The sequence below is a fragment of the Bemisia tabaci genome, chromosome 3 (assembly GCF_918797505.1).
Source record: "Bemisia tabaci chromosome 3, PGI_BMITA_v3".
NCBI lineage: Eukaryota > Metazoa > Arthropoda > Insecta > Hemiptera > Aleyrodidae > Bemisia > Bemisia tabaci.
The window spans coordinates 24,549,999-24,569,025 of record NC_092795.1 but is presented as its reverse complement, the minus strand read 5'-3'; the positions used below and the strand labels follow the sequence as shown (position 1 = coordinate 24,569,025).

The window sequence follows — 19,027 nt, the reverse complement described above, 5'->3', positions numbered from 1 at the left end:
CTATGACGTAAGGGCGTATCTCTGTTTCCAAATGAGCCCTAATACGCATACAGTCATACGGAGAACAGGGCTCACAGAGAATATGAGATACGCCCTTACGTCAGCGGGTCGACGATATGGCATACTCTATTTTCATTACACTGGAAAAAAAAAAAAAAAAAAAAAAAAAAAAAAAAAAACACTTTGGATCTAGAGTCCAGACTCTTGAAAACATTGACAAGAAAAAATACCTCGATTCAATCGGATTTTTGCTTGAATCGAAACGAAATCCGCTTAAATTAAGAGGCTTGGTTCTTGATTCAAGCTAGATTCTGATTGAATCAAGAGTACTTTTTCTTGTCGATGTTTTTAAGAGTCTGGACTCTAGATCCAATGTGGTTTTTTCCAGTGTAGTTAATAGAATCTACAGTGCATGCTCGCTAATTCGAAATTCAAGGGACCGAGGCTTCTTGTCGAATTAAAGGGTTTTTGAATTCGCGAGATTTTGAATTACAAAGAGCGGTGGCAAAAAATTTCGAATTAAAGGCAAAACATTTCGAATTAGAGAGATGTGTACATTAGCTCTATAATTCGAAGTGGTGGTAACAAAAGCTCTATGATTCGAAATCTGAGAACACTTTTGCGATTTCACTTTTTTTTTGGTCATCTTTAACGGCCTATAAAACTTCGGAAGGAAATTTTTCTGGGGAAAAATTTCGAATTATCGAGGAGACAAAATACATTGAAAATTTCGAATTAAAGGGCTTTTTTCCAGGGGATCAGCCTCGCCTTCGAATTATAGAGCTTTTCGAATTGAAGGGCTTCAAATTAGCGAGCGTGCAATGTATATGGGATCGTACTCTATCATTGTTTGTCCTCTTGGACTTGCTTCTATTGAAAAAACAATGTACACGCCTACCAAATACTGAAATCCGCCCCTTAATACTAGCGGCGTGGCGTGCTTTGCGATACATCGATTGTTATGCCGTTTGAACCTATGGAAAAGGATCGATGAACAGGGTGTTCGCTGATAATCGATTCTTTACCATAGGTTTAAACGGCAACAATCGATTCATCGCAATTCACGCCACGCCACTGTTTAATACTGCCGTCCACAGCAAAAACGCCGTAATTCCACTCAACATTTTACCCTTTTTTTCCAGCACGAACTGCTCAGTTACAAGAAAATTCGATTGCCATGAGGCTTCATTTTTTCATTTTTAGTTCCTAGTGGTGTATCGGAGTTGTGTTGATAAAATGAAGCATGAATATTTGTTGGGTTTTTGGTGAAACAGTATTCTGTCAGAAAAAAATTGAAAAAGTGTTGAATGGAGACACGGCGTTTAAAATTTGGAAGGCGGCATAGATGTAAGCATTTAAGATCAATAGCAAATGGATTTTAAAAAATCGGAAATAAGCCGTGCCAACTTGCAAGAATTACTATTGGAGCAAAGAAAAAAAGTGAAAAAAAAGGCCGAGTCAATAGAGAATTATTTTACCGATTGGACTATTTCATTCAATTCAGATTACAAGCATTTATTTAGGTGCATTCATTTATTCACTTATTTTTAAGTATTGGAGTAAACCAAATGGATTTTACCGTTTTCCAATCTAAGCGTCCTATGACTACGAACGATGGTAAAAATTTGCTTTTAAAATCTTTTTTTTTTTAGTACTTGTGATATTTTAAAATTGGTTTTTTTAAATTTAAAGAAAATCTTAAAATTCAGAATTATAAAAATAAAAATGAAACTCAATGAGTGTAGATTAATTTGAATGGGTGACTTAATTGCATACTGCATTATAGATATTTTAAAACATATAAAACTGAGTACTTTCTATGCCTGAAGTTTGCTTAGATTCTTTCAACATTTGAAAGGTAAAAAATATGAACGTTTTCCAGGCGGTTATGCCCGTATTGAGGCAAGTATTGAAGAAGAAGAATAAAAACACACAAAAGCATTTAGTAACCTAAAATTTATGCAATGATAGGCACTTCATTATTTATCTTTCCTTTAGTTCTTTACGCAGAGAGAAATTCAAACTACCCAGAAAATAAGAATTTGCACTCAGAACCCTCTACTTAGCTCAAAATTCAACTACCTTTATATATGTGAGGAATATTTCATTAAATTAATAAAAAAATAAAAGAAAAGAAAGCTTTTGAATAATTTTTTTTTTTTTTTTTTTTTGTAAAAATGACAAACAGTAGTATATCGAAAGTCTAAATTTTAGTGCTTAGTCCTCGTTACGTATGCGTGTTTTTGAGTTTTAAAAAATATATTTCGGACAACTTTTTAATTAATGCCTTTTTGCAACGAAGTAAAATAAATTTTGAAAATTTACTTTAAAAAACGAGCAAAAGGGGCCGAAAAACGAAGAATGAAAATTGTCAAAGTGGGCAAGTAATCAAAGCAGAGAAAATAAAAGCGGACTTACAACTGAAGCGATCATGATGAAGCGACTGGTTCAACTGACTTGTCTTTACTGGCGTTTGGGTTCAGTATTTATATGTTTTATTCCCCAAGCCTCCCTTCATTTGAAAACTGAAAGAAAAATGGGAAAAGGGAGACAAAAATGCAAGAGCACGAGAGGGGGCAAAAAGAAAAGGGCCGAGAACGGCTGAAGGAGAATGAAAGGGGGGCTCGTCGGGGGCTCGCGGGGGAGCGAGCTGCGAAAATTGGCGAAAATTCATTCAGCACGGGGAAGGGGGGGCGGGGGGTCGGTGGTTAAAATCTCCCGAAGAAACGTAAACATAGGAAACCAGAATAAAGGTACGCTTTCAGCTTTTCACGACTGGGTGGGGTCCGCAGGCTTGCCAACAACCCACGATCTCACGACTCTGACTATTGCGAAAAAAAAATTGCGCGTGCCTCATTCGGCAAGCCTGGTCACTCGTTCGCTTTACTGGACGGATCTCTTTGAAGTGGGTGAACAGACAAAGCCAGGGAGAAAAAAAGGAGAGAAAGAGGAGAAAAACTAGAAATTAATTGAATGGACGCAGGGCTCGTTGAATGAGTTGATTTATGGTCAGATACTTAAAATTTTCTTCCAGGACCGCGATCAATCCGAATTCGAATCGCTTCAAACGGACATTTTAGTCATACGTTCCATCAAGCCTCGATCTAACCGTCATTGTTTCATTCTGATTGTTGCTGGTTTTCGCGTCGTGTTCGCGCTCGGAGCTCTGAGGGCATTCTCTAAATACTAATCAAAATATGTTGTTTATTTTGAATAAAAATGTTCTAAGAATATTATTTGTGAATTTTTCAACTTAAGAACCCAATTTTAAGCTTAATTAAATAATAGTGATTTTTTTGTTAAAACATTGGTAATAATAGGGTAAGTTAAGATGGTCATGCGTCTAATTAATCGGGGATTCCCCCTTCTCAGTTCAAGTTAAAAATTTGAATTTTCGGTAAAGACACCGGTGGAAATTGAATACTAGTAATTTTGTTCTGGGTTTCCGCCACACCTATTAAAATTAATACGAACATTTAAACTGAAGCTCCTCTCCTTGACATGGAATAAAGAATTTTCTATTGAAAAATTAGCAAAGATTCAAATCTAAGTAACTTGTCAAGGGTACGATTGAAATAAGCTCTTAAATTTATTTGAAGAATTTTTTTACCCATATATTTCACGAGAAATATTTCTAACTGCAAGTTGGTGACAAGGTTTTTTTTGTCATCTTATAATTATTCATATTCTTTCATAAGAATATGAATTTGAGAAATGCAGCGGTATAAAAAGTGTGATTCTATTCATTCAATGCATACCATTTGTGGTAATCTGATTTTTATCATTCGTTACTTCTGTCTTAAAATGGCAAATTTTTTTTATTAATCATTCAATTATTAATTTCCTTTTCTTGACTTATCCGTCAATTTTGTCATCAAAGGTCTTTAAAGGTTGAAACTTTAATAAATAGAACCATGATCACGTCTGAAACTACGTTTTCTTATTGTTTGTTTTCATTGCGGTGAAAGAGCTCCATAAAGGTCTGAAAACTTGCAAACAAAATAAAAAAGTAGTCTAGTCCCTCTGAACTAAAATACTTGATGTGCCAATAATCTCCCGATAAACAAAGGAACTTTCCAGTCCAAAGTTTTCTGCAGGGTTCCAAAAAGTCTTAAGATTTACCCTCATCTACATGAGCAATGTGTTCGGTGAGCTTCAAAGTCTGGGTTATGATAAAAAATAAAAGACGGAACAGCTAGAATTTTTACGTAGGCAATGTAGAAAGTAATCTTATGGTCCTTTTAGTGCAAAGTATAAAGAAGTGTTTCCAAAATGGTAGGGTGGTTTTGTTATTTCTTGTGAGAAAATACAGCGGCAAAAAATAATGCGAGTAAAAAATTATTTCACTCACGAGAGAATCGAGTCATCAAGTCGTAAAATTACAATATTATGCCTCAGGCTCGACTATATTCGTAAATTCCACGCGCTTATTTTTCGTGTTACTACGGTATCTCAAGTTATTTTGTCACTCCATTGACATGGAGGTGTATGACATACAGAAGCACTATCGACCGTAAGATTGAATCGGTCCATGTTAAGACCTTACGTTTTAACGTTCAACATTTTCTAATATAGCATATCATAAGCCTCATTAGAATCTATTTCAGAATTCAGGTTGACTTGAATCCTTTGCTTGAAAAAGTACCCACTACCGGGGGAAGAAAACAAATGCAGAAAACTAAAAAATTGAATCCAGAAAAATTTTTTTAATTTTTTTGGCACATATAATTCAGTTTCTAGAGAAGCTCTGTAGCCATCTATATAAGATTGGTCCTTTCATGGTGCTCCATGAACATTCTTAAACGTTGACGCAGGGCGCTTATTGGAACGAACAAGATTTACACTAATTTTTTAGCGTAAAATTAAAAAGAAAAACAAATAAATGAGTAAGTCATTCACGTGACAAAACCAATTTTCCGGGATAAAGCGGAATTGTACTTTTTTTTTTATAAAAAATTAAGCTTGGCCGTTTCTGGAGGAAAACGTTTACAGCAAGTTAAGACCAAGATAATGGTCTTTATTACTGGTTAGGTTGCACACTTCTTCACTTGGGGATGTAGCTCAGTGGTAGAGCGCTCGCTTCGCATGTGAGAGGCCCCGGGTTCAATCCCCGGCATCTCCAAGGTTAATTTTAACACATATAAGACCAGTTGCCTTGAAAGTGAACGTAGTGCGTGAATAAGAAAACAGCGAGACATGAGACGCATTTTGTTAAAATATTGCTTTCACGTAAATTTTTCGGGAAATAAACCAGAAACTCTACACTTAGAAGCGCATGTCAGTTGTTTTACATCCAAAGAAATTCTATAGTAAAACAAGCAGTGAACTCCAACACAATGTGTTGATAAGGCGCGTCATTAACTCGCACATATCAACCCCTTTAGTTTTCATTTACAGAGATTTCAAAAAAGGCAAGCAGCACAACAAGAGAATTCACGATCCAACACTGCAAGGTCAACGACGCACCTTCACGAGACCGTGTATTGTGAATCTAGAAAGCTATTCGAACAAATTTAAGTTTTTTGATCTGCCTCAAGCAAAATCTTTTCAGATTCTTGAAGAAAAGTGCTACGGAAAAATTTAAGCGAAGAAAGGAAAAATTCTGTCGAACTCCTAGAAGATAAAGTCGATTTAAAGGTATTTTGGGGCTAAAATACCCAAATCACCGGTATTATAAATCCCGTTATATTATTGAAAAGAAATTGACTCGATATAAATGCAATTGTCTTAAATATGTCTTGATTTTGTTATTTTAAACGTCTTTTCATGCAAAGAAGCTCAACCATGTCCATGCTTTATTCATTCATGAATTGAAAGTAAGCAATCCACATCCCGAAAATCTACCGATTTGCCGTAAAAAATCGCAGAAACTTGATATACCAGGTCGATGTACCCACTCTTTGAATTTACCAATCAATTTAGTGAGTGCACGTATGTGAAAGTCAAAATGCTATAGTCATTTTGGGTGCATTCATTTTTCATGAAACAATTGTAAGTAATTTCAATCCCGAAAAACCATAAATTTTCCGTATAAAATAAAAAAAATCAAAATATGTCGACTCCCTGACGTGAAAATTAAATTCTACGTGTGAAAATACTTATGTATCGATATGCTGAACAGAATGCCCGCCTCTCCTCGTAATTTACAAACCGTTCCTATACTCATCTCAAAATTTTTCTCAGAGCTTTGTGTTATTATCAGCTTCCATTTAAACCCCGGTTTGATGGCCGAATCGGCTGCCCAAAAAGCAAGCCATTTTTGAAGGGCTCTATGAGAAATTCGTGATATTATCAGCTCTCAGGAAATCACCCCATGGGTAAAATTGCTGGTATAAATTTTCGAGTGCTTAAAATAATCGTATTCAAGAAACTAAGGCATTAAACTATGGAGTCAATTTCGTTTTAATAATATAACGGGATTTACTTGTCTTCAGGTCAAAACTCATACAAGAAAGCCCCTTGCAAGAGGCTAATTTTTTGTAATTTCACTCAATTTTTTCTCCTTTTTATAATTGAATTGCTTGTCACATTCTGAGGTCAATCATATTAAATTGTAATTTATACATTTCTTTTTTTCCCCCTTCATTTTATTTTTTGTTTGGAGAAGTTTTGTTGATTTCTTCGGATTTCGAATACTGTAACTTCTCTTCTATTTGGCCGATTTTTATGAATGAGACCTCTTTTAATTCGTGTTTTAACGGAAAGTAAGGAAAAAATTGCTAAAAACTCGCGAAACAATTTTTTTTTAAAATTGGACGAATCCTAGCGTGACGGTGAAATGGTTAATGAAGCGTAAGTAATTGGGCGAGGGGCTGAGGATCCCGGCCTCGCTTGGCGACCGTCATTAGCTATTGTTCGTCGAGACGCCGACGCAGTGATCAGGAGCGTGGGGAAGAGAGGGGTAAGTGGATTCCTGTATGAGCCACGTTTAGCTAATGGTCTAATGAGTCTCGAGGCTCATCACAGATTGCACTTACACAGATTGCACTATCATGAGTGGCGGTAGCCACCACCGGGCAAGTAACCTATCCTCCAACAATTGGCAACACAGCACAGCCCGGTCGAGGCAACGACACCATAGTTACACGAACTTGGCTTATTTGGGTTTTTCAGAGCACGGGTACCAACTTTTGAAAAGTATAACCGAGGTTACAGATCTGTCAAAGCAACGTTTTGAACAAAACGGAGGAGTTAGATTCTCATTCCGAGAGTGCCGACCTGCTCAGCCATCCTCGAATCAATTCGCTTGATTCTGCTTATATATGCATATTTTAAATCAGCGCGTCGCATTCTTAGGCTTTTTTTAAAAAAACCAAGTAACGTAGACTCTTGGTATTCACTGCACATAAACTAGCGACCCCCAGAATGAGAAACAACTTTAAATCATAATTATTGATGGATAAATAAACTTTTTACACGCTTTGGAAAATCTCAGAAGTTCGCGGTAGTCACTTTTCGGTAAGGAACTAAGGGACTCGGTTATTGTATCGAGCAGGGTTCGAAACGATCGCAAAGGCGGTATACTACGTATACGCGCCAACATGAATTGAATCTAAAAGTGCGTGTAAACGCGAAAATTACTCGTTTAATTTTACTAAATGACTGCAATATTTGTATTCGCATACATCCAGCTTTTTTTAGGGTTTAAGGAAAAAACACTAAAAATGGAGTCCGCGCTGTAAGTAAGAGATGTATGATTTAGTGTTGCTCTGATACTCATTGGAAATTGTTTTGAATTTCATGAAAATATTTGGAATTTTTGGCCATGATTTCTCCGCATTTCAAGTAAAATGGATTTTTTCTGGGGACGGGGGGGGGGTCATCTGTAATGTGATTATAGGTGTAGGGGATAGGTTATTCATCAAGTATTCAAACAAGAACTTGTGAATTTGCTTCAAATTTTCTGACCAAGACTTTTTTTTTATTCTGAGCACGGATTTGACACCTTTTTTTTTTTTTTTTTTTTTTTTTTTTTTAAACTTATCCTTTTCAAGATGGTGGCCTTCTCGGGAAGACATAGGTTCCCCCTTTTTTCAAGGTCTTCATCATAAAAAGCATATGGATGGCTAAATTGCGAAAATGCGTATTTCCATTGCGGTGTTTCAAAATGTCCGTTCCTCCTTTTATTTTTTCGACAAGAAACGAGTCAACTTTACAGCTTGAAATTTTCTTCGAATGTTCTGTTAATGGAGAAGAAAAACCAAGGACGTTTTCAAAAAATTACGTTAAGTAGTTTTCAAAGGAGACACTGGAGTATGAAAGGAAGTCTTTATTTCGAAGGACTCAATTCAAATTCATGTTCCAGTGTTCCCCAAGAAGTTTCAGAAATCCAAAGAACACTGTACACCAAATTTCGTCGTCCCTCTGACGTAAGAGCGTAACTCGATTTCAGAATGAGCCTCAGAAAGCATGGACTCATTTGTATAAAAAGGCTCTCGTGGAAATCGAGATACGCCCTTACGTCAGAGGAGCGACCATTTAAAGAAAAAGCACAAAGGTTGCGGAGATACCTTTTTTCTGTTGCACACTTAAATATAGAGATGCAAACAAGTTGAATAACTATGAATCTCTGATTTGAATTACCATCCGTGGAAAAAAAGAAAAGAAAAAAAATACGTCGAAAAGAATTACGTTTTCTTTGCTAGACTGACAGCAAATTTTCAATTTGAGATCGGTGTATTTAAAACAGGAAATATATCTGTATGCAAATATATCAGTATCTGACAGCTATTTTTTACCCTCCTCAATCAATGAATCACGCAGCTTTAACCAGCAGAATAATTTATATTTCAGTTTCTACGGCGCACAAAGGGGCGAGTCGATGAGAAAAGTCGGACACGATTTGAAGACTTAAAAGCTTACATTTCTGTTAGCGCGAAATGTAAAAGTTCAAAAGTAAGTCCATTGATTTCCTCGTAAAATTTTCCTTTTGAAGTACTCCTTCAAATTTAAAATATTGCGAAATAAACATCATAATTTGCAATTTAAGAGGAAGAACACCTCTCTATGCCACTGTGCGGTGGTAGCTCATTTGCATTCGACCCACATTCTTCGTGGACAGGTTCCATTTTGCATAAAAACTCCGTTCCTTTACACGCAAATGAATGAAAATTCAGCGTTGACCAATGCTTAAAACGCCCTCAAACTGAGAGAGGATTCTCCGAATACAAACCATTTTTCCTTATTCTTGGATTTCACCACAACTCAAAGGCATCCTGTAGCCCAGGAAATTGTAGAAAAATATAACATCAATCGTGCCAGGTAAAGAATTTTATAATGGCCCCTTTTCCTGACTTGTTTGGTGCTTTTTCTCGGAAAAGAAGTAGAACGCTGCGCTGGCGGAATTGAGAAAGGTACACGATACTCCTAGATACGTTCGCACATGGACTGTTTCATGAAAAAGTCTCAATTGTCTGATTCTTCGATATACATGGTGTCCCATGATTAAGTACGAATATTGAAGGAGTCGATTTTGGGTCAAAAAAAGACGTTTTTGTAGTTTACATTTTTTTCCCAAAAACGCTATCCCTGGGAGCCATCCCCCACCCCCTTCGCGCCCATCCGCGCTCCATTCAGCCCATAATATATTATCTCGAAACCGATGAGTCCTAGCGAAAAAAACGCATGACACATCTGCACAATATTTTTCAAGGCTAAATCTAGCCGTCAAAAATCAATTTTTGTTGCTGGAAACATTAATTTTGGCCACTTGTAGGTTCGACACCCCCCTAAACCCCCTTTTAAAATGCGTTTTCCCTATTTTGGAGGTCAAAAATGCAACAAGCGCTAAGAACTAACCCCTCTTATCAATTTTCATTAATATTGGTCAATAAACATTGTCGTCGCAGTGTTAGGAGGACGATTTTTTTCTCCAACTTTGGGAGGCCGTGGTCCCCAGGGAAAGCGTTTTTGGGAAAAAAAAGTTATACCTCAAAAACGTATTTTTCTGACTCAAAGAATCGACTCCTTTAATATTCGTACTTATTCCTGGGACACCCTGTATTTCCATCGGCAGGCGTACTACTAAGGAGGATTAAATGTTATTTATACATTTATTTTGGTTTCACCGTAGAATCTTCATTGTATAGTATCTGCTACTGCAAGATTAAGCTATCTGACTATCTACGGGAAAACGGACGTTTTAAGTATACCTTTGTTCACGAAGGCGATACTTTCATCATGAGAACTTTTTTATGACATCCGGATAAAAAAATTAGAGTAAAGGATGTCTACGGATCCAAAATCTTTCTAGTATGTTCTCAAAAGAATAAATTGCGGGCGATCCAATTGGTTTTTTTTTTGGCAAATAAAGCTAGGGTGCATTTGCATTTCTTATTAGAATTTGCAGGTAGTTTGCTGCTTGACCATGGCAGATCATACTTTTAAAAATCTCGATCTCCGTCATGCAAACTACAAACTTCAAACTGATATACCTTTGGTTTGGCTCAGGATTTTTTTTTTCGTTTTTTCTTTGTAAATAATTCCATTGAGCACTGCTCTATGTTTTGCTTTCAATTATTTTTTATGAACGAAGGTCCTTTTACCCGCAAAACCGTGAACCCGTTCCCCGTCTGGTACCGAAGCATCCTTGTAAGGTGATTAGTACTATTAAAAAAAAAAAAAAATAAAATAAAACAAGCAGTGAACTCCAACACAATGTGTTGATAAGGCGCGTCATTAACTCGCACATATCAACCCCTTTAGTTTTCATTTACAGAGATTTCAAAAAAGGCAAGCAGCACAACAAGAGAATTCACGATCCAACACTGCAAGGTCAACGACGCACCTTCACGAGACCGTGTATTGTGAATCTAGAAAGCTATTCGAACAAATTTAAGTTTTTTGATCTGCCTCAAGCAAAATCTTTTCAGATTCTTGAAGAAAAGTGCTACGGAAAAATTTAAGCGAAGAAAGGAAAAATTCTGTCGAACTCCTAGAAGATAAAGTCGATTTAAAGGTATTTTGGGGCTAAAATACCCAAATCACCGGTATTATAAATCCCGTTATATTATTGAAAAGAAATTGACTCGATATAAATGCAATTGTCTTAAATATGTCTTGATTTTGTTATTTTAAACGTCTTTTCATGCAAAGAAGCTCAACCATGTCCATGCTTTATTCATTCATGAATTGAAAGTAAGCAATCCACATCCCGAAAATCTACCGATTTGCCGTAAAAAATCGCAGAAACTTGATATACCAGGTCGATGTACCCACTCTTTGAATTTACCAATCAATTTAGTGAGTGCACGTATGTGAAAGTCAAAATGCTATAGTCATTTTGGGTGCATTCATTTTTCATGAAACAATTGTAAGTAATTTCAATCCCGAAAAACCATAAATTTTCCGTATAAAATAAAAAAAATCAAAATATGTCGACTCCCTGACGTGAAAATTAAATTCTACGTGTGAAAATACTTATGTATCGATATGCTGAACAGAATGCCCGCCTCTCCTCGTAATTTACAAACCGTTCCTATACTCATCTCAAAATTTTTCTCAGAGCTTTGTGTTATTATCAGCTTCCATTTAAACCCCGGTTTGATGGCCGAATCGGCTGCCCAAAAAGCAAGCCATTTTTGAAGGGCTCTATGAGAAATTCGTGATATTATCAGCTCTCAGGAAATCACCCCATGGGTAAAATTGCTGGTATAAATTTTCGAGTGCTTAAAATAATCGTATTCAAGAAACTAAGGCATTAAACTATGGAGTCAATTTCGTTTTAATAATATAACGGGATTTACTTGTCTTCAGGTCAAAACTCATACAAGAAAGCCCCTTGCAAGAGGCTAATTTTTTGTAATTTCACTCAATTTTTTCTCCTTTTTATAATTGAATTGCTTGTCACATTCTGAGGTCAATCATATTAAATTGTAATTTATACATTTCTTTTTTTCCCCCTTCATTTTATTTTTTGTTTGGAGAAGTTTTGTTGATTTCTTCGGATTTCGAATACTGTAACTTCTCTTCTATTTGGCCGATTTTTATGAATGAGACCTCTTTTAATTCGTGTTTTAACGGAAAGTAAGGAAAAAATTGCTAAAAACTCGCGAAACAATTTTTTTTTAAAATTGGACGAATCCTAGCGTGACGGTGAAATGGTTAATGAAGCGTAAGTAATTGGGCGAGGGGCTGAGGATCCCGGCCTCGCTTGGCGACCGTCATTAGCTATTGTTCGTCGAGACGCCGACGCAGTGATCAGGAGCGTGGGGAAGAGAGGGGTAAGTGGATTCCTGTATGAGCCACGTTTAGCTAATGGTCTAATGAGTCTCGAGGCTCATCACAGATTGCACTTACACAGATTGCACTATCATGAGTGGCGGTAGCCACCACCGGGCAAGTAACCTATCCTCCAACAATTGGCAACACAGCACAGCCCGGTCGAGGCAATGACACCATAGTTACACGAACTTGGCTTATTTGGGTTTTTCAGAGCACGGGTACCAACTTTTGAAAAGTATAACCGAGGTTACAGATCTGTCAAAGCAACGTTTTGAACAAAACGGAGGAGTTAGATTCTCATTCCGAGAGTGCCGACCTGCTCAGCCATCCTCGAATCAATTCGCTTGATTCTGCTTATATATGCATATTTTAAATCAGCGCGTCGCATTCTTAGGCTTTTTTTAAAAAAACCAAGTAACGTAGACTCTTGGTATTCACTGCACATAAACTAGCGACCCCCAGAATGAGAAACAACTTTAAATCATAATTATTGATGGATAAATAAACTTTTTACACGCTTTGGAAAATCTCAGAAGTTCGCGGTAGTCACTTTTCGGTAAGGAACTAAGGGACTCGGTTATTGTATCGAGCAGGGTTCGAAACGATCGCAAAGGCGGTATACTACGTATACGCGCCAAAAATAAAAAAGAATTAAAAAGCGGGTAACGAGGAATAATTAGTATCAATTCCTTACTAACATACTTCATTCTGCACATCGAATGTGGATTTATTCAGTTCGAGTTTTACGATTTTTTTCTTTTGATTTTTTATAAATATGTATACATGCTAATTTTAACTTCCACAGATATTCTAAAGCCAATCTTGCAAAAGGAATTATGTTTTTGGACAGATTTCACGGAGAGAAGGTTATTCCCATTTTTTCAAGGGTTATTTTTCGGCCCTCCGAAAAATCGCTCAGGAAAAACGTACTTGTGCAGGTCGACCTGTCGATGTATTTTAAAGTCAATTTTTAAGTTAGATGAAGAGCAGACCGAGCTATGTCATCAATCTTTCAAAGGTTATCAAAAAAAGGAAAAAAAGAGAAAAAAAGTGTTGACAAGTCTTGAAACTTTTGGGTCCCCTCTCGCACATTGCATCCAAGTTAACTAGAACTCAGAGACTTGTACGCGTGACTAGAAAAAAAGGTTTATTAAATTCTTAAATCAATACAACCAGTATCACATGAATAAATCGTTGACAAAATGATTTTCTTTTATGGAAGTGAAGAAATTATAAACAAAGTTTGAAGAATAAATTCTGGAAGTCACATATTTCCAGTATTTTGCATTTGTCTTGTTTCCAGGTATTTTATTGATCTGTCAATTTAGTTTCCGCAAATTTCGATCCGCCCAAGTTTATCGACAAATTAGTACAGCTTCGCATAGTCAGAGAATGATGAAATATTTAAAATTAGCTTGGATTACATACTTCATCTAATAACTCCTCGTGTGACTGACCTTATACAACAGAGAAAAATATACGTAGCCACTCTTGAACTAAGAACACAAGTATGTATGATTAAAGAAAATGGAGATTTTGATATCTCTTGATTTTGTGCTAAATCTGGCTACTTTCTAGTTCCGTCCAGAGATTCTGGAAAATCAAGCCATAAAAGAGGCTTTAAATACTCCTGCGTACCAATGATCTCAGCTATAAATAAAAGAGAAAACACTAAAAAAACAATGATGATAATTTCCTTGGAAAAACTTCTCATTAGAGCCTTAGCTCAAGAAGAAAGTAGAGGCGGTCTTTATTTCAGTGACGAATGTCAATTATGCATGACACGTGAAGGGGCAGGCAGGTAATATTGTCGGCTTTCTTGGGGAAAATTTTCCTCGTGGTACTTGATTCAACAGGAAAATCGCGTTTATTTTCACAAAACGGCAACTCTATCGTCGTTCAAGATTTGGGTGTTTCTGCACTGGCCACAATGTTGCCACTCGTTCAGAAATATCGCAGAATTTTCCAGTAAAAAGAACTTAAAAGGGAAGGAAAATTTTTTTGGGAATGATAATGCTATGTTATCAGCTGACACGCAGCTGATACATCTCTTTTACGATATACATCACGTTCCTTTAAGCTTTCAATTTTCTACTGTTCTTGCCAGTTCTGCGCTGGGCATTCCACATTTAGTTAAGGAAAAATGTGAATAAGACATTTGTATTCATTAGAATTTAGATAAAGAGAACCCGTGCCGCTGTATATATCTGCGTGGGCGGGGTAAATTTAACTGATTTTTTTTTTTTAAATCTATCAAGTTTGGAAAGAAGTATAACCAAGGATACGGATTATTTTATAGAATTATTAATTTGTATCTAGGGAATATGTTACAGATCATTTCTACTGGATGCAGTCCGATTATAGACATCACCGAGAAGATGATTCGATTAGTGAGAAATGACTATAGAAAATTTCAGCAAAGAGCTTGTTTTATAATTTTTTTTTTTTTTTAAAAAAAAAGTAAGTGCGCTCAGCTGAAGAAAAATTTCCCGGAACTTTTAGAACCATACCCATCCATAAAGCTCGAGTTGAAATATGCTTTTTTTAGCTCCCATTGATACCCGTATCGGCGAAAGAGCTAAAATAATATTCAAAAATATCCTTCCTATCGTTGAGCACCGTTTCAAAATCAACCATAGGCATTGCAAGAGCTACGACGTCTTTCCTTCCGTGAACTCTGCTGCTACGTGCAGTACGTGACGAATGTTTCCGCACTGGTCACAACATTGCCATTTGTTTTTGAGAGGTATCGCACGATTCTCCCTTTATGACAATTTAGAACTTTTTCGTAAGAATGGCAACACTTATCACGGCCTCACTCTCAACGAGCATAGAGATCATTACAGGAATACGTCAGGTTCTTCCCAATCCTCTTTTCCCTACCACGGGCGCCTCCTTTAAGCCGGGCGGTCCGTCAAGAATAAAATGTGCAAGAGACATTTGCATTCATGAAAATCAAGATAAAAAGTACCCATGCCGCTTTATGCGTAGGCGTGGCAAATTCGGACTAAATTGTTTAATCATTAAACGACAATCATCGAAGGGAACGTTAGGCCAATGACAGGAAATAGAAAAGAGGAAAAAATACTTATTATATTAAGTTGGACCACGTCTAGCAGAAAGGAACCAAGTCACATTAGATTTTGCCAAATAATTGGGCGATTCAATTTTTAACAAGAGAACGTTTGTGTGGATACCTTCGAAAATTTTAAGGAAATTGCCTTGTGCTATGTAGAAACTCCACTGTTTGCACAAAAGTCCGCACAACCGTTTTCATAAACAATTTAAAATTGCCCAATTAAATATGGCAACAGCTGATGTGGCTTGGTTCCTTTCTGTTCAAAGCGGTCCAAGTATTGCGTTAATGAAATGCCTCTTTTCAAAGGTTAGCGGTTAAACACATTCGATCGAAGGTAATTGAAGGGAAAAGTGGATAAAGGAGTTAAGTGACATTTGGGTTTTCAAGAAAATCGCATTAAGAGATTAAAAATTACATGGAAGCTTGTGATACAAGTAAACTTTACTTCGAGTATTTCTGTTAAGCTCAAAAATGAGCTCCAATTTACACTTCCTTGACAAAACTATTTTTAAAACATGTCTAATGCTTCAATTTTGTTGAAAATGTTTTACTTAACTCCATCATTCGTGCGATATGCTCGAATTATCTTTCGGTAAACTGTTATGCTTACTCTTTCGAAAGGCTAGATGTGGTCAAAATTACACTACGATTTTCTGCCGCATTGTTAAGTTTCATGTGTCTGTCAACCACTCAACTCACTATCAGGCTCGATACGAATTGTTTTATTTATTTGTTTCTATTTGCTTCAAGAACGAGATGGAAATCAAGTAACGGTAACTATTGCCTTCGTGAAAAAGGGAGTACTAATTAATTAAAGATCACATGTAGAACATAAATAGATTTGGAAAAGGAGGTAAATGATAATTGCAAATGGTACTCATGTGCAACTATATGTGCGATTGTTTTGAAAAGCGACTCGTGTCCATCAAATCATTTTATAAAAAGTAACTGAAAGGCAACTGTTAAGTTAAGACTGAAAATGCACTCATAGGATTCTTAAAGTTGGTCGACCATGTAAGAGGCTTCACAAAGAGCCGAACTGACATTGAGTGACAAACACACATAAAAATGGTTTCTTGCCTAGCTGGCGGTTTGCAGGCGCTTTTTCTGATCACTAGCTTCGGCACGGTTGTTCTCACATGAGTAGTATGGCATTGACAGGCATCGCGTTTATTAAACATCTAATTCCCCACTTTAAGAGGCCTGATTCACGTTAAATATCATTAAGATGTTTACATTTTTACAGAACATTATTTTTACGGAATTTTAAAATAAAGTTTATCTTCCCCCATTTCTCACCAAGTGAGTCAATTGCAGACACCGCAAGACAGCTCTGATCACTGCATTCATGAAATGCGTTTGAAAAATTGCTCTGATCCGTTCAAAAGAGCGTATATGTCTAATAAAAATAGTCGTCTTGTACTTTTTTGCACGTCGTTTGTATTGTTAGTCCTACGATCGGCGCATTGATATTTAATAAAATTAAGGATTAAGGCAATGATATACAGATATTGCACTACGGTGGCGTTTGGCGTTATTCACAACATTTTTCGAAAGGTTATATTTTCGTTAATGCTGAAGATAGACAGTGAGCACTTCAATAGAATTTGACGGATTTTGCTAGTTTTCGGCATTCCTTCCGAATTCACGCACCAGAATACTTACTATTGACAAACATATTGGCTTCTTGTCACGTTTTGTCTCTGTCTTGCATTCAGACTCTGACTCATTTTTGATAAACTTTCTTTATTTTTTTGAGGGGGGGGGGGATGTGTGTGTGTTAAGAGGTCAAAAAAACTACGATCTTCCAATAGGTTTTACTTATTACGCTTATAACGCTTTTACTCGTAGCTTTTATTTTAATCTGTATGACTGTTTCCATCATGGAGGTTTTGGGCAAAAATCAACTGATTGTAGTCAGAAATTGTAGATGGAAAGTCATTCGCTCAATTCATTGACACGTGAATAGAAAAGCACTATTAAAAGTACTTTTAAAAAAACATATGTATGCCAAGAAAGTAAAGTAAAGGGTGCAAATTTTATCGGCTCAATATAAATAATTTAGTTAAACTTACTTCCATCGGGATTATTTATCTTTCTTAGACGGATTTAATCGGGCTGACCACAATGACCAAATCTTAAATCAATTGGAGCAGGTTTGGAAATGGGTGGTTCCAAAGATGAAATGTGAAAATCCGTTTAACGACTCAGGCAGAAAAAAATTGACGAGTGAATGTTTCCCAATGTAACGTAATTGGTTCTTCTTTACCGCAGCTGGTGTCCGTGCCCGAATTTCTTTTTCCTTCCTCACCTCTGAGTTACATCCTCCTTGATTTATTGATACAGTTTTTATGCGGACTCTAAAATTTTTTAGCCTTGAAAATGGATTTGAGGCCCGAATGCGGTCTCACTCTTACAGCTTGAAATGAGTTGTGTAAAAAAGGGAAATTGTTGGCAAAACAGAACCAAAATTAATTAGGTTTAGCGGCCGCCAGTACGCTAGGGCGGGCCAGATCGTGGGATCAGATGGCACCCGCATCTGCGTCCGCAAATAATCGAGAGGAGCCGAATTTAATTCCTCATTTCTCTTTGCACAAGTATTTTAATCCACGTATCTTGATTTGTGACAATGAACATCCCTTGTCTCCCCCTCCCCTCCCCCCCCCCGAAAGAAAATTTAAATTGATAAATGGTTTTTTGCAATATTTACCGAAGTTTCTTTATCTTGTAAAAATATTCTGTAAAAATTTGCAAACGGTAATGATAAAGCAGGTCCCCCCCCCCCCCAAAAAAAAACCGATGTAAAAAACCGATGAGAGTTTGAAACATCACACTCGAAATACGTCTTTGATGATTTGTCACGATTGCTCGAGTCTTCTCCTCGAGAGAAAATAAATATATATATGTTTGGAATTTTCGGGTTTCCCAAAGCATTCTTTCCTTTTCACCAGGAAGCTCTTCTATATGTTTTAAAATCCAAATTCTTACTGATCAATCATTACTGATTTGATTATCTAAAACGTCGTAAGAAAATTGTGGCGTTGCCATACTTCTTCGGATGGAGAAATAATTTTTCGGTAAATTTGTAATAATTTTTCCTCGAATTTGTGCGGAATTTTACTCGTTATAACCTAATTTATTAGACAGTTTCAAGGAAGTATATGTATATGTAGAATTGCTCTCAAATGTAAAAATTGTATCATTGATAACATTGGAATTCTCTTGCGATGTTTGTTTCTTCTCATCAAAAGCAGAGTGTTTTTTGTGCCCTGCGTCTTAAATTCTCCGTCGTGATTCTGAAGTAGCCGCTAAGTAACAGTCAGATCTAACAGTAGTGACGTTTTTTTAAAATTTTCAAGAATGTCTTTCCTCCATTTCAACCTCAACTTGCAAAAATTGCCACTGCCTATGAAGTTGAAAAGTTATTTCTTGCACTTTACTCACGAGGTATAATTTGGCAGTTTCCAGGGAGGGGGGATATTTTAAAGACCCCACACTCCCTCCAAGGAACTTAAATAGGTAAAACAAAAAGCACAGGGTCTGAACTTACTAATAAATGTAGGTTAACCAATTCACGAAGAAAGTTTCGAAAATTTTTTATTTTATTTGACTCAATCTCATATCTTATAGTGAAACCAAAAAGCCGCGTACTCCGCTTGCAGTGTAAACATTTTTTTTCTCACATTGTTGCATGAATATTAACTTCGAAGTCAAAATCACAAGGAC

General features: G+C 36.5%; 1 non-coding gene across 1 annotated transcript; it reads left to right on the top strand.

The window, feature by feature from the left end:
• Positions 1-5,050: 5,050 nt before the first annotated feature.
• Positions 5,051-5,122, top strand: TRNAA-CGC (transfer RNA alanine (anticodon CGC)). The gene has a single exon. It is a non-coding gene; the product is annotated as a tRNA-Ala (tRNA).
• Positions 5,123-19,027: the final 13,905 nt, after the last annotated feature.